This window comes from Furipterus horrens, unplaced genomic scaffold (genome assembly GCF_987537825.1).
Source record: "Furipterus horrens unplaced genomic scaffold, mFurHor1.1.pri manual_scaffold_10, whole genome shotgun sequence".
Classification (NCBI taxonomy): domain Eukaryota; kingdom Metazoa; phylum Chordata; class Mammalia; order Chiroptera; family Furipteridae; genus Furipterus; species Furipterus horrens.
This window is the reverse complement of record NW_028327180.1, coordinates 33,203,877-33,221,013: the sequence shown is the minus strand read 5'-3', so window position 1 is coordinate 33,221,013 and position 17,137 is coordinate 33,203,877. Positions and strand designations below refer to the sequence as shown.

General features: G+C 42.7%; 1 protein-coding gene across 2 annotated transcripts in view; it reads left to right on the top strand.

The window, feature by feature from the left end:
• Window positions 1-17,137, top strand: part of GATA4 (GATA binding protein 4) — a 46,509-nt gene that overhangs the window by 16,857 nt on the left and 12,515 nt on the right. The gene's annotated exons all lie outside the window — the stretch shown is intronic.

Sequence of the window (17,137 nt, the reverse complement as noted above, 5' to 3'; positions counted from 1 at the left end):
TTTCTGGATAGTCCCTAACGTTTTACCACATAGGCTTGGTGAGTCTTGGTTTTTGATGGAAAGGCCAGGATAGTTGGAGCTTCTGAGTCTAGTCATTGACTAGAGAGGAAGACTTGCTGTTGTACATGATCACGGTGTTGCACAGCATGGACACTGGAGCCCTGGCACACAGAAAAGGCTGCATGATTTAGCCATCATGACTCAGCACCTTGGCAGTCCATGGTCTCATTTTTTCTTTCGACCCCGATACTTCCATAATGCTTTATATACAGACAACTTTTGTCTCTTGTTCTCATTCACCTGACTTTGGAAGAACTAAAAGCAAACAAGGAAGAATCAAAGAAATCATATCATGCTGCCTCTTGGTAGCAGAGAGGGAGCAGAGTTGGATCCTGTCATGAATGACATGAAAGCTGGGGTGGGAATCTCCCCGTGAGCATCTGGCTGCCTGACCAGGCTTAAGGCAGAATTCCTGAGGCTCTGACAGGGCCAGTGTTTTCACTGTATTTTATGATGCTGTCCTAATTTGGATTATAGTTCCACTAAACTGAAAGTGTTTCCAGGGCAAGAATTATACCACATTTATTCTGGGGTCTGTGATATAATTACACAGTAAATACACAATAAATGTTTAGTTTCTGAAAATGTAAAGTCTAGACTTCATCATTAAGTATACAATCCCTGTGGCTCCATATTCATACTGCATACTGGCCCTACTGAGATAGTGACAAGGGATGGGCATGTCCCCATTCATGATCAATTTCACAGGGAGAGGGATCTTGTAGGGCTCTGGCTCAGGGGTGAGAGGTGAGGAGATTGAGGAGCTGTAAGCATCATGCAAACACAGCCAAAACTTAGAAGGCCAGGAGGACAGAGAAGAGCATACAAACTAATGGTATGAGGAGGGAACCTGCCAAAATGGAATTCATTTATAAAAAATTGTGTGTTTATTCTTACATGTTTAAACTCCAGTCACCTTCAATGTCCTCTCCATTTGATGCAATACACCTATCAAGACTTCTTTTTCCCCACTGCTCAAAACAGTTTTTGAACACATTGATTTTGATGCCTTTTAGTGCTTCTGCCATTTTTTGTTTTACCTCTTCCATGTCTGCAGAACATTTCCCTTTGAGGACTTTTTTCTTTGGGGATACAAAAAACAGTCACATAGGACAAGATCTGGTGAATAGGGAGGTCATGCTATTTTTGGCCAAAAACTGCTGAGCACTCAGCATGGTGTGGGTAGGTGCACTCATAAATTACCCATCATGAAGTGGGCAAACACATTGAAAGAGTCTTCAAAAAATAATTCACTGAAGCCAAATGCAGCCTCTCACAACAACGCCAGCTAGTACAGTGATACAGATGGGTTCCTAGAACACTCCCCTAGTGGGTGAAGCCTGTACTATAAGGCACCTGCCCTCCAGAAGATAATTCCAGTTTTGGGGGGGAGAGTCCTTTCTCATATTCTTGAAAGTAACAAAAAGAAAACAGGACACATAGGGGTGGGACCAACATTTTGGATATGATGGGTCTGAGGCACAGGAAAGGGACATTGAGGTGTCAGATGTCCAAGAGACTCATCACTGTTTGAACCCATCACTTGAAAACAGCAGAGAGCCTGCAGGGTACAGAGTGACATGGGGCAGAGGAGCTCTGCAGAGCTGCCTCTTGTGAAGGTGGGAGGGGAGAGTGAGGCAAGGCAGGGCAACAGGGATGCTGGGCAAGAGGAGTAAGGCAAGGGAGCTGGGCAAATGGATAATTAGGTACCCTCATGTTTCACCTTGTAAAAGTCACCTAGGTTTATTCCTTGATCCTGTGGTGTTCTGCTGGGCCCTGATGGTGTGTGTCCCTTGGGCTTCCTAAGGCCCCCCACCCAGGTTCTTTACATCCTATCAGCGCTCTGAACCTGGAGCCAGATCCACTGTGACCTTTCTCTGCTGGTTTATAGACTGGCAGAATTTCATTCATCAGGTTTATCCTTTCCCACCTGTTGAGTACCTAAACCCACTGCTTTCCCTCTTCTCCACTTTTCAGAGATTCCCTGAGATCCTTCTTGGAGAGCCTCTTGAGGCACCAGAGGGAGTTTTGGGTCTGTGCAACAGCCTCTCAACTCATCATAACAAACGGGCTGAGGAACTCAAAGATTCTCTGTAGAAACAAACTCTCCCATCAGGCTCTGTTTAAAGGTCGTAAGTGCCTGTTGATTTGGGAGGCTGGTCCCTGCTGGCCTGAAGTGCTTCACAGAAGTGACAGGACACTCTCCTGCGGGGAATGTTGATATTAAGTTTCTTGCCCTGTGTAAACACATCTCCAGGAATGGCATTAATAAAGGGGACCCTTTTCTCAGGACAAAGCAGAAGGGGCAGTGGCAGGGGACGGGAGGAGAAGGACGAAGAGGACGGATGCTGGGGAGGGGAGAGCTGGCCAAATGGACCATCTAACCAGTTGACATGGTAAAGGCAGAGCCCATTAGCCAGACTTTTTTCCATCCTTTTCGGAACTTTTGCTTATATTCCTTGTTGGGACCTCCAACTTTTTACTATTTGGTAGCTGATAAAAGAGAAAGCAGAAGAGTCTTATAATTAAGGGAGCGGATCTGAAGTCAGACACATGATTTCAAATTCCAGCTCTTCTCCTTACAGTGTTCCCCAGTTTTCACATTCACAAAATTGCATAGCAGCTACTTCATAGGGTTATTCTGAGTGATAGAAAATGATCTTCATAAAGCGCAGTTCTTGACATACAGTAAATACCTTTAAATGTTAGCCATTAGGCACCCATTAATAAATGTTCACCTTCACTATTATCACTAAAGAAGATATTATTTCAAATAGAATCTTTTTGTTTCCACTAATAAAGGGTTAGGTTGCAGAGGAGGCTGCCAGGTTGAGTTAAAGGAGAGTTTTGTATTAGAATTCACCTTTTTTTTCAGTATTAACTTACATTTAGAAACATAGACCTTATATCCAACTTACTGTTTATCCTTTTACATACTGAGGCACATCTACATAAGCAGAGTCTTATTGGGGTTGTAAATACCTGAAGGGTGACATTTGCCATAGCTTTAGAATATTTAAAAATTCTTCTAAGGGAGTTGGAACCAGTTGTCTCCCTCCAGCGAGATCTGAACAAAAGGAAAAAAATAAAAATAAGAAAGAAAGAAAGAAAGAAACCACTTGGGTTGCATTCAGAAAGGAAGGGTTATGTAGGGCAGCTGTGGAGGAAGCCCTGGCAGGGTCTGTCTCTGGGACCCTTTCCCCTTGAATTGCTTCAGTAACATCAAGGCTGTCCTGGGGTCTGAAAATACATCACCGTGGGCAGCATTATCATGGTGCTGAGCTGTGTTTGCTGAAAAGCAAGGAGCAAATCAGCTGCCTTGTGGATTTCTACCAGGAAATGCATCTAACCTGTGGTGGCTGCTGGGTTCTCAGTGGATCTGGGGAAGGATATTAAGAAAAGGAGTTGTTTATTAGTTAGTTGTGTTTTTTTTTTTTTTTTTAAATAAACCTAATATATGCACCTTCCTAGGCATCCCTATCTCTTAGTGGTTTTACAGGATGTAATCAGGACCCAGGTTTCTTTGTGCCTTTGTCTCTGCTGCAGGAATGATGTGGGCTATGTGTCCCTCTGAGAGGAAGTGATCTTTGAAGGGGCTGTCTTTGAAGGAGCATTACTGGAAGAAACTGCATGGTCCACATGAGCTTTCCCAGGCTTCTGATTCCTTTGTAAAAATGGGTGAATTGGCACCAGATGCCTCTAGTAACTATGGGTCCTTCCAGCTTTGCCCATCTGAGTAATAGGAACAAGTGAAGGAGGAGTATTTGTGTTGTTACCATCAGGAGCAGGGGCCTTTATCTGGCCCTTCCATTAGGTTCTGAGGTTTGGGCAGCAAAGAGGATGGAGCCTGGGTCCCCATCCCCAGCCACATCCAGCCCGCCCCTATGATGATCAATTTGTAAGAAAGTTGTGACATTGGTGGTGGCACCGAGGTCCAGCAAACACTCTTGAGAGCTTACAGTGTTCTCTGCTCTCTTCCGACATTGTTTTGTTTATTCCCAACAACTGTCCTGTGGCCAGGAGTTGCAATATCCATTGGAAGATGAAGAAACCGAGGTTATAGGGTGCTCAAGGCCACATGGGGCTGAGGCTGGCAGGACTAACTTCCTGGGCCGGTGCCCTTCCCGTCCCCTAGTGTCAGCTGCACTGATGGCGTGCCCTCTGTGCCACCACATGTGTGCATAAACAGCTCTGTCAGAGCTAGACTGCTGGGGCTTCTTCCTTCCCTCAGAATCTTGCTGCTGTGAGATTTCCCTTTTGTCCTGGCCTTCCCGCAGCTACTGCTACCTCTGAACTTCTTTCTAGAAGACCAAGTCTAAAGAAGACCCTGTGACATGCAATCTCCCCTGCTGGGTCAGCAAATGGGAGCCTAGTGCCCAAGGTCTAATTTATTTATTTATTTTTCCCTGTTGAGTGCCACAGCCCTGCATTTATTCCCGATTTTAAATTTGTTTTAAAGATGAATACATTATTGATTTAAAAGAGCACCACAATAGCCAAAAGGCTTTTGTGTTAGTTAGAACTTCCATTCTTTCTCAGTACTAATTTATATTTAGGGACATAGACCCTTAATGTTTATAATTCCTTCGATATGGGGGGCACATTTACATAAGCAACCCAAGTGTCCATAGACAGATGAATGGATAAACAGAATGTGGTTTAATATATACAATGAGATATTTATTCAGCCCTAAAAAGGAGGGAGATTCTGACACACGTACAACATGGATGAACCCCGGGGACATCATGCTAAGTGAAATAAACCAGACACCAAAAGCAAAATCTGTATGATTCCACTTCTCTGAGGTACCTAGAATAGTCAAATTCATAGATACAGGAAGTAGAATGGTGATTGCCAGGGGCTGGGGGAAGAAGGGAGTTGTTTAATTGATACAGAGTTTCAGTTTAACAAGATGAAAAGAATTCTCAGGATGGATTGCACCACAATATGAATATACTTAACACTGCTGAATTGCACACTTAAAAATGGTTAAGTGATAATTTCATGTTATGTGTATTTTACCACAATTAACAATAAAAAAGTATAGAAATAGAGCAAATGTTTGGCAAGTAGAGAGTAAACTGCAAAAATCCTCCATCCTGACACCTCATTCTATTTTCCTCCCCAAAGGTGTGAGTCCTATTAATGTAAGAGTTGGTAGTACTGTTCCTCCTGAATTTGTTCTATCAGATTGCTTTCTATAGCACTTTCAGACTTTTTCTAAGACTCAAGAGGATGTATTGTATGTAAAAGAATGGATTGAACTACTAGACCTCTGCCATCAAATATGCTCCAGGGGCCCTAGGATTCTGCTTTGGTGTTTCGGGTGGGGGGAAGAGAGGCTGAGAGCTGGGCACTGTGCAGTCCCCAGTGCCCAGAAGCTCCATGTCTTCATATATAAATCATAAATGTCTGCTTGGCTACAGAGTTCTGAGGCTAGAATGAAAAAAGGAGAAAGAAAATAAATCTAACCTATTAAAGTATAATATATGTCCTGATCTCATATGTGTTTATAATTTGACTTAGGAACAAAATATAGTTTGGGAGAAAAGGATGAAATAACACCCAAAGATCTAAATTTGACACTTGAAGACAAGGATAAAATAAGTAATTGCAGATTGATGTGATTAATAGCCAAATAAATCCGTGGAAACCTGGGGTTAGTCGGGGCAGGCTAGTGAGAGGAGGAGGAACAGGGGGTGGGTTTTGAGAAGGATGTATGTGTTGTGAAGAATGGGTGGAGACATTCTGTGAAAGATGGTAGAGCAGAGGTATGCTTTCTCCCCTTCATCCCTAAACACCAACAAATCAGATGAAAAGAACCCCGAAAATAAAGTAAAATTTTCATCTCTAGTGAAAAGGGAAAAACTTGTACTCCCAGCTACAGAATTACTGTTAAATATAATGGAAATGCAGGCCACATAGAGGGGAAAACTTTGAGATCTGATATATACCTGTCAGATCTCCAGCCAGGTGTAAATTTCCCTGGTAATAAAATAAATGACATCGGAAAGAAAGAAAGGAAGAGGCAGTTGCTGTTTCATTATTTGCAGATGAAAGAATGGTTAACTTTGGTAAACAAAAATATATGATCTCTATGAATAGAGCTATAAAACTTTAAGAACATAAATGAAGATATGAATAAATGGGAAAAAACATCATGGTATTTTTTCTCCCCAAAACCTCAAACAAATCTATAAATTTAATGCAGTCCCAGCAAACATCCCAACAAAATTTCTTAAATGCAACTTGTCATGCTGATTATAAAATTTATATGAAAGAGTTACTGTACAAGAATAGCGAAGATAACCTTTTGAAAGAAGACTTAAGCTTTGGATACTTTCAAATATTAAAGTGCAGCTAAACAACTGCAGAAATCATGGAATAGAATGTAAATGTTATATACCTTTACGATGTAAAACTTAATAAATTCTCTTTAAAAAGTGAGGTAGATCTGTGTTGATATTGGGAAAATTGTCCAAATAGATGTGCTTCCAGGAAGAAACTAAGCCGTGAAGAGTTTGTGTGGTCTGATCCCACTTGTGTTCAAGGCAGATGGCACTTTTCTTCCCAGTTGCCCCTTCCTGGGGGAGGATTATGTTCCCCACCTGATAACATAGGCTTGCCTGTAAGACTTGCTTTGATCAATGACATGTGAGTAGAAGTCACTTGTGCAACTGCCAAGCACAAGCTTTAAGAGCTAGTATGTGTTTCTGACATCACTTTTTGCCCTCTGCTATTTGGCTGGTATGACGCAGATAGAGGTTGTGCCTTCAGCCTGAATCCCAGCGTGAAGCACACACATGTAACACAACTTCAACCAACTTGCAACTGTCATGAAACATGAAGAGCAGAATATATGAGATAAATCTTTACTATAGCAAGGGACTGAGATTTTGGGATTGTTTGTAATAGTGTAACCTAGCAAAACACTGACTGATACATTGCTAAACAGTACCAAAACCAAACATATTTGTTTTATGAATATATTTTTGAACATGTCCATAACATGTATAATATATACTAGAGAAACTTTTCTCATGCATAAAAACAGATATATACAAGGATGACTATTGCAGCATTTATTCCAGCAAAAATTAAGAACAACCTGAATATACATCAATAAGGAAATGAACAAATTAAATAATATGTCAACATAATAGAAAATTGTAAAGTAACTCAAAGTAGCTTCATATGTATCAACATAATTAAAACAAAAATAATAATAGGCAAAAAATAGAACTCAAAGAAATAGCATGTTATTTCTATGAAGTTTTAGACATGCAGAAATATTATGTACTGTATTGGTTTTGAAAAATATACAAATATTGTAAGGGTAAAAAGATTTGTATGAATTGAACATCACATTCATGTTCGAGGTTATTTCCACTGAGGAAAGGAGGAATATGAGATGACAGGATACACAGAGGAATCAGCTGTTTCTGCAGCTTTTCGTTTCTTTAGAAATATTTAAAGCAAATACGGTAAAATGTTAAGATCTGACAAAACTAAGTGGTTGGTGCAAGAGTGTTTTTATATTCCTTTTTTTCCTCGATTACTGAACTATTTTATATTTTAGAAGTGCATTTGTAAATGTAATGTGTGGACATTCAAGTAAAATTTAAAAGCACAAAGTCACACAATGTTCAGAGGTGTTTAAAAGTATAAAAATGAATTGGAAAAATACACGAATTTCAGAATAGTGGCTGAATAAGAGATGATGACAGAGGATAAGAGATTGTTATATTATTCTTGGTACTTTTTAATAATTTCTAAATTTCTAAAAAGGAAAATTATAATTAGTAAAATAGAAAATGTCTAAAAAAATAGAAAAATTTTTAGTCACTCTTGCCTCAAGGGCATGGGATAATAGTGATGGTGGAGACAGATTTTTTTTATCTGACGTCCTTCTGTACTGTTTGAATATTTATAGCAATTATGAATTACAGTAGTCCCTCTATCGCGGGTTCACTTTTCGCGGCCTCACTGTATCGCGGGGTTTTTGAAAATACTATATTTTATTATTTATCGCGGATTTTTTTTCTATATCGCGGGATTTTGCAGTACTGTATATATATGTTGTTGAAGTTACATAGGTTTAAGAATGTAGAATATGTTTAAGGAAATAAGTAATGTTTATAAAAGCGTGGAAAAGGTTAATAAGGCAGTGGGAAAGGTTAATAAGGTACTGGGAATGGCTTATAAGTGTGTGGGAAGGGTTTAGAAAGCCTTAAAATATATTTAAATACATACTAAAATAAATGTAAGGTTCCTACTTCTCGGATTTTCACCTACCGCCGGGGGTGGGGGGGGGGCGGTTTCTAGAACGTAATACCCGCGATAAGCGAGGGAATACTGTATACAATTTAAACATAAATTAGGGGAAATTTTTAATATATAAATAAAGAGTTACATTAGAGTGCCAAGCCGGAGCACTCTAAAATCATCTTTTTCAAATCGCTTTTGATTTGTGGAGATCAGAGCAAGAGAGATAAAAGTACTATTGGTGAACATTTCCACTTCATTAATTCTGGAATTGGTTCTTATTAATTCCAGCCTTTAACCTGGTAAATGTAGTTTGTAATATTGAAGCAGTGGACGGACCCCATTCATATAATCGGTACAGTCCTAAGTAACACTCCTGCAGCTGTGCTCCTGCGCCCTCTAGCAGTTGGAGGACCTTTCTCAAGGCCACCAGTGTGTGCCTGTCCATATGCCCAGGGGATTTGGGAAGGGTCTGGGTTATCCTTTCACCCCATCAGCTGCACTTAATCTATTTTTTAAAATACATTTATACATTTATAAATTTATACATTTGATCTGATATTAATATGGGTCATTTTCAATCTAGGAGAGATCTAAGTCATCTGATCTAACACCTTTATTTTACAAAGAAGATCCTAAGCATGGGCAGGTAAAATGTGTTCTACCCAGGTCCATTGCTAGGAGGGGCACAGCCTCCTGGACCTCCTGTGTGTGGTCTTCATCTTTATTTTTGTTTTGTTTTGTGTTAACTGAACTCAAAACTAAACAGAGCCCTCCCAGTTCTCCTTAGACTCCATATTTCATGCAAAAAGCTTGCAGGGTAACTAGGTGAATTAGCAGCAACAGATGTAAAGTGCTGGCGATTGAGCTTAACCTTGGTTTGATTAAGTAATCCCCAACAAACCCCCAGAGGGGAAAACAGTCTCCTGCACAGTGCATGAGTTTCTATGCCCTTGCTCCCCTCCCCTTCTAAAAGGCGTAAATCTCCCCTGAAATGCCTTCTTAGCATTCAGGGCAATAAAGAGGTCACATTATATCTCCATAAATCTCCCCTGCTGGCTGGCTGGCTGCTGCCATTCCAGGAGGTGAAAGGGAAGTTGTTTCCTCTTGACGGCTGCTGGACTGAAAGGAAAGGCTTTTTCCCTCCAGACCCATTGTCTTGGTCCCTGAGGGAGCCGGTCTGGCAATTTGTTCAGTATTTCCTTTCCATCCTGCCAACTTGTAACACGTTGGAGGGGGCGGGGGTGGGGGGTGCAGAGTCAAAGGGACCCAGACTGGCCTGGTTTGTCTCCTCGACTGGCGCTGATAGAGGGCTTGCCCAAAACTCCCCCTCAGTCTTCCTAATTAATAAAAGGAACAAGGTCTAAATAGGCAGTGTGTGCCTGTGTGTAACAGAGCATTAGAAGCCAAGCCAGATTCACTGTGGGCTGAGCCTGCCCGTGGAGGCTGGGCTGGGGCCCCTGGAGGCAGGACAGGAACTAGGGCGCTGTGAGAGATGCCATGGGCGGGTGAGACTTGAGAACCTGCTCAGAAAATGTAGGGAGATAAGATGCTCTTATGGGAAATCAGAAAACAGAACCTGTCCTAATTGGAGCCCACTATAAATTAAAAAGAATATTATATGAAACAGTGGTGATAATAGGTGCTTATTTATTTACTTTATTTAACAAACAAAAGATTATTTCTCAAAAATAGACAGTAAGTGAACATAGTTGGGTATTCAGAAGGTTCACAAGACCTTACAGTAAAAAGCATCCCTGAGCTAAGAGGGTGTCTCCCCAGAAGCAGTCAATTTCTTGTCTATCCTCCCAGAGATATTTATCGTATATGCAAGCAAATCTGTGTATAAACTCTTCTCTCCTTCTTTTTGTCAGAGTATCAGATATACTATTCTGTACCTTGCTCCTAATATTTCACAGCATATTTTGGAAAGAATTTCACATCAGTATATAGAGGATCTTCTTTCTTTATGGTTATATAGTGCTAATTGAGTTAACCAGTTCCATATTGATAAACATGTAAGTTGTTTTCCCAGTCCTCTGTTATTGAAAAAAAAAAAAAAAAGCCAGAATGAATATCCATGTTTGTGAACCAATCATTTTTACACAAGCACCAGTGCACTGCAGGATAAATTTCTGCAAGTGGACTTTCTAGATCAAATGGCATATGAATTCATACTTTTGCTAAGATGCTGCCACATTGCCCCTCCATTAATGCCCAGAACACTTGTTTCCCCGCATTCCCACTCCCAGGGCACATGTAGAGGACTGAGGCAGGCTGGCAGGATGCCTGGAGAGGGATGTTGGCCAGGACCTGCACTGGTCTTTGTGATTGACAGGCAGCTTTTGATTGGCTCATCATGTACATCCACATTGACTGGTCCTACACCTGTGGAGAGGGCCTTTCTCTTTCTTTCCATGGGATGGGAAGAATAATGAGTACCACTGAGGAGAGCAGAGCCCAGAGCAGGCTTGCCTCTGTGGGAGGGGTGGTACCTAGGCCCAAGGTGGAAAGGGCACTTTTCTGGTTTTGGAATGAGAGGATCCCGGGAAGTTGAAGAAATAAAGTAGATATCTCCAGTCCTCCAACTCCTAGACAGGGATGCTTTTTAAAAATTTAATATTTTGTTAGTTGTTTTGTAACAGCATCATGAATATGTAATTTACATTCTGTAAAGTTCCCTCATTTAAAGTATATAATTAGTGAATTTTTGTTTATTCAGAGTTGTGCATCCAACTCACAGTTTTAGAACACTTTTACCACTCCAAAAAGAACCTCATACCCATTTACAGTCACTCCTGTTTCCCTCTACCCCGGCCCCTGGCGACCACAAGTTGACTTGCTGTCTGTATAGATTTGCCTGTTCTGGACAAAAGACACCAGTAGTCCTTTTTGATTGGCTTCTTTCATGTTGCATGATGTTATTTTTATTTCGTTTTATTTTATTTTTTGAAGATTTTATTTATTTTATTTTTAGAGAGCGGAGAAGGGAGAAACAAAGAGAGGGAAAGAAACATCAGTGTGTGGTTGCCTCTCACACACCCCTAACTGGGGACCTGGCCTGCAACCCAGGCATGTGACCTGACTGGGAATCGAACCTGCAACCCTTTGGTTCACAGGCTGGTGCTCAATCCACTGAACCACATCAGCCAGGGCAACATGATGTTATTTTTAACTGTTCATTTCCCCAAAGCTCAGAGCCTTTGCAATGCTGTTCCCTCCACTTCCAGTGCTCTTCCCGAGGTATGGAAATGCTTGATTAATTAATTTTTTATTTAATGAATTTAAACCATTTACAGGAAGAGAAAAATCTAATACAATCCATATAGTTGTCTTTTAAAAAGTCAACTCATATTTTTTTTATTTTTTTTACTGCAACTTAGTTTTCTTACTCATTTCCTATCAGTGGGTAGTTGGGTTGTTTCCAGTATTTTACTATGACTATCTTAAAATAAACATTTCTATCTTTCTCCCTTTTTTGGGGGGGTCCTTTTGATATATTCCAATTAACAATTAGGGTGGCTTTATCACTAGCAAGAATGGGCTGGTTTTAAATGCATCATGGAGTACTTTTCTATATCTACTCACCCATCTGTTACATGTAACTATATAGACACATTATGTATAAATGAAAGCTGATGGTCCGGCACAGATAATTCTCTCAGAAAAATTATTATGTGTGTCCAGGAACATGGCATCTCAGCGGCCAGGCTGTCAAGTGGGCCAGGAGTGGAGCCCTCAGATGTACGCCATCCTACTGGCATGACTGATGCTTCCCTAGACACTTCGGGGCTCTGGATTTTGTCGAAATCTGATTGGCAATGTGCATGGAGTTTCTGTTGTGTGCCAAGTGCTGTAGAAGGAGTGATCCTGAGAGCAGTGTGGTGCTGGGGAGGGTGAGGATCAGGTTACAGAATGTTCTAGAACACCGATTTTTCAACCAGTGTGCTGCAAGAATTTTTAAAACATGGCAGTACCTTTTAGTCAGGGCCACTGACCGCTTTTCCCTTAGGTTGTCAAAAAAAAAAAAAAAAAAAAAAAAAAAAGACAACAGCCAACAATAGCCTTTGGTGTGAATGACTCAAAATTATACCAATTTATTTTGTCAGATCAACAAAAAATTTACCTTTTAGTGTGCCGCAGAATTTTAGCATTTAGTTATGTGTGCCATAACATGAAAAAAGTTGAAAATTGCTGTTCTAGAAGCTTAGCTCAGTCATTCACTTTCTCTGGACCTTGGTTTCTTCCACTGAATGTCCATGGAATCGCCCAAACATCACTTCCAGTTTTTAAGACTCTGCCTCCTGCCTTTCAGGAACCTTAGAGCCTTCATGGCGACAAGCCATCAGAGGGGAGCAATGATTAGGAGGTAACCGACGATTGTAGTCTCTGAGCAAGGCAGTGTCCAGTGAAGGGAGCGTGCAGTTTGGGCTCGGTACCCGGGGTCCAGAGAGTGGCAAGCATTCTCAATTGCTGATGCCCAGTGAGGACTCCCCTGGCTGCAGCGGAGGCTCCAGCTGAACCCAGCCTGAGCCCAGGGGCAGTGAGATGCCATGGCCACCTAGGAGCCAGCATTTAGAGTCATTTTCTGCACTTCTTTCCTTGCATCCTGCATGTACTGTGTCTGGAAGGTGGTGAATTAGCCCACTTCTAAGTCAGGGGGTGACGCTGGGGAGAAACCAGCCTGTAGGGAAATGTAGGGGGAGTAAGCGTGTCGGGCTGTAGGCCTCACACTTGGAGCTCTGCTGAGAGTTGCCACACATCTCGATGTTAAGCCCGTTGTCCCAGAACAATTAGTAATAATCCCCGTTTCCTCAGAAGTGCCACATTCTGGATGATAAGTTATGTGGCATCTTACTCGGTACCAGGGGGTGGCAGGAAAGAGGAGAGCTGCTGGTTGGGAGGGGCTGCAGGCCACAGCAGCCTGCAGAGCTCTTCCGGGCCCCCAGGGAAGACTCGAGACAGCTCCTTTACGGAATGGTGGTGGATGGGAGACGGGGAGGAAGCCCAGAGAAGACAAGGAGATAACTGGGCAAAACAGTGCTTGTCAAATATTGAGAAAGACCAAATATTGATGTAAGGGAAAGTTGTAAGCATCAAGTAGTCCCTTCTTTCCTTTGTTCATTTGCCTACTTTAAAGACCATGTCCCAGCCTGTGGCTCACGAGTGGCAAGGGTCATGGTGACCCTCTCCTGGCAGTCTGTGGGTGTTCGATTTCCAGATCTTGCAGAGTTGTATTCTCAGTACCAAACATCATAGAACTTTCAATAGTAACGTGGTGGTCGGTATTGTAGATGGACTTAACTTTGCATAATCCACAAGGCCCCAGGACATAATCATCGCTGAGGATCAACTTTTAATTGTAAAGCACCAAGAAATTTCTCCCAGAGCTAGTGAGTGACCCTACATCTTCATGGGGAAATCTTAATGCTGTAATTATATCTCCATATGTGGATATTCTTGAAGGTCTCAAAATCTAGTCTTCACAAAGAAGAAGGCTAGGAAGCATTTCCTCAACTGGTGTTTGGAAGAGCATTGAAACAGATACGCCTGAGACCCTTCTGTGATCAGATGAGCTAGGCAAAAAGCATCCCAGGTCCTGGACTTCTCACAGCCCTTGCTGCTAACATGTCGTATTGTACTGACTTTTACGTACTGGTTTTGTGAACTGATCACGTTGATGCTGAATCGTGTTAACACTCCTCTGTTGCCTCCCCTCCTGGGCCAACCTCTCACTCTGCCCCTATTCTGAACCAGGTAGGAATGGAGGTAGGCACTGTATTTGGGAGCTCGTAGATCTTTAAGGGAGGATCAGTTGGTCCATAGAAAGGAAAGTTAGATGCTGGAGTCTTTCCACAGCTCTTTCAATGGCAAGGCCCTGGTGACCTAATGGAGCCTTCAATCTCATCTTTCTCGTCATGATTTCTTGCAGCATATTAGTAGTTCTTAACTTTTGGCAACATACTATAAATATTTTCCTCCACTCTATCATTCTTCAACCTCTTCTTTCTTTCTCTTTCTCCTTCCCTCCCTCCCTTCTTGCTTTTTTGGTGCTTTTTTCCCTTTCAGAATGTCCTTGCTTCTTGTGATTTTTTTTTTAAACCTGAGTTACTTTCTTTAACTCTTATCTCAAACCTGAAGCTAGGCACCTATATCAACACCAGTGTTGTGTGTGTGTGTGTGTGTGTGTGTGTGTGTGTGTGTGTGAAAGAGAGAGTGAGAGAGAGATGAACTTTTATTTCCGATATAATTACAACGTTCACCTGGAAGAATTTTGAGGTCTGTCATATTATTCAGTGGCTACTAAGAAATGTAGTGTGCCAGACATTTCATATAGACTATTTTCTGTGTCCTTGTTTGTAAAATTCTTAGCCTGTTGTGTGTCTCATGAAACCACAGTCAGAATTGTATTGGATAATTTATGTGAAGCGCCAGCATTTTGCTCTTTAGCACTTAGAAGCAGAGACCCGAAACTCCACAGGGCATCTCCAGCCCAGCCTGGCAAGAGCCACTTCTGTTTAGAGGCTGCGGGAGCTTCCAAAATAGGCGCTGTAATCCCTGCCAGACTGGACGCTGCTGGAGCTGTGTCTGCGCTCCCCTTGGCAGCCTCCTGTCACAGGCCAAACCTGACAAAGCCCAGAAGACCAAAGGCTCGGGAGCTGCTAGAAAAGCCTCAGGATTTGTTTGCTCCTCATGCCCCAGACCCAGGCGCCAGCCCTGGGGACAGATCTGGGCCTGTCAGGAAATCCATGCACAATCTCTGGTGAACTTTGGATGGGACTCAGGCTGGAGTTCAGCAAGGGACATATGGGTGGGGCTAGAGACTTTGTTCCTGAAGCCCCTTTGGCTCCTGGGGAGGTCTCTGGGCAGGTCCCTTTCCTCCCATTGCCCAGGCCTTGGATCCTCTGTGGCCTCTATTTTGTAGCGTTGAATAGCTGCCCTGGGTATGGGTAATTTCCATTGTGTTGATGTGTCTTGCCTCCCTAAATGGATTGCACAGTGATCTGGGACAGCTGAAGATGTGCTGCTGGCATGGGGGCCACAGACCCAGCCCAGGCCCGTTGCGGTTGGTCACATTGGATATAATTATTTGTTCTGAGTTGTGCATCTCCAGCTAGACCAGAACAACACTGAGCAGGGATTTTGCCCCACTTTTGTCTAATATATACCACGGTCCAGCATTTTTACAGTGGTGAGTAGAGCAGACACACAGCCAATGTTTGGGCTTCAGTGCCCCAGCTCCCCTAAACAGTAGCTGGCTGAAGACCAGATACTCTCAGCATCTGAGCATGAAGGAGAGCATGCTTTTCCTAGCAAGAAGCTCCTCAAAAGAGGGAAGGTTTGAGGGCGCCTCTGCAGCAGAGCAGACCCCAGGCTCTGTGGCGCTGACCCAGCAGGCTGGCACATGGCGTGGCCCTCTGCCTGCGTTTTCTCTCCAGCAGCCTCTGGGCAGTGCCCAGCGGGTGTTGCCAACCATGACCCTGGCCTCTGATTTCTCTCCCTTCTTCCTCTTACTTCCCCTTTCCTCCTCCTCACCCTTCTCCCAGCCCTGACTGGCTCACCGCTGCCTGTGGGTGGTTCCCCAAGATGGATGGAGCAGGTCAGGGGAGAGGTCGGAGTCCTTGCTTCTGATTGCGTCAGTCCTCTGTGGGGAAGTCAGGGGTGGGATCCTTCCACCTCCAGGCCCCCATTCTTCTTTCAGGCACTTGGTTGGGAGTAGTCTGCCTTGGTTCCTAGGGAGATCTATTCTAAACTTGGATGCCAAAGAAATCAGGCTGAATTTGTTTCTCTCTTTGAAAAAAATTTTTTTCTAGTGGGGCATGGATGGAAGTGAGGAGTTAGCTTCCTATTCTTGGGGTTAGGGCTCAATTCATTTTGTGCTTTTGATTGCTAAAATAATCATTAATGAATATTTCCCCATGAGCAGCAGCTTTGAGACCTCATTAATGTATACTGTCAAACTTGCTGCCTGTTCATTCCCTGCCTGTGTTTTCAACTTGGCCAAGTCTGAGCATGATATTTACAGTTCTGAGCATGGCCCCAGTGGTTTCAGAAAACATAAGATTCCTAAATCTTCTAGCTCTTTTACCTATCCCCACCTATTCCTCCCTCTCCCCCCATAACCCAGCACACCAAAATTTGTCTCTGGTCTTCCCCACCCCCTTCCAACCCCACCAACTCCTCTAGTCCTAACAATAATCCATCATTGTTATCTCATTTGGTGTTTGCAAAGCACTTTACAGCCATTGTTGTGAGTTTTTCCTCTTATTTGCAAAGTACTTCACAACTATTATTACAAGTCTTTCCTCTGGATGTGGGGTAATGCTGACCCACTTCCTAGAGCTGGCTTCCCTCTGCCTTCTAAGTGGTTGGGCCAATTCCCATGGTGCCCAGCACCGGGCGGGTGGGGCTTTCAGAAGTCAGGGCCATAGCTGTGCCCTTTTGCTTTAGAAACCAGGCTTAGAAATTGGCTTCAGGCTGCTGCCCACTGGCCTCAGGAAATTCCACCCTGTGTATTTCTAATGAAGGAATAAGAAGAGGTTGTTACCGAGGTACACACCTCCAGATATTAGTGCTGGTTTGGGACTCACAGCCTGTCACCTCCCATCTTCCCCAGAGTGGGTGCTAAGTAGAAGGGTTTGAATTTCTTTCTCTCCTTTCTTCAGTCCGAGGGGGAATGGAGGGTGGTACATGTCAAATGTAAGAAAGTAAAATAATCCCTTCCTCCATAGTGGACTAGGAGTTTCTTGAAGTGATCAAAAATTTTTTTGTTTCATTTTTATTTTTTAATCAGATTTTTAAAATAAGCTA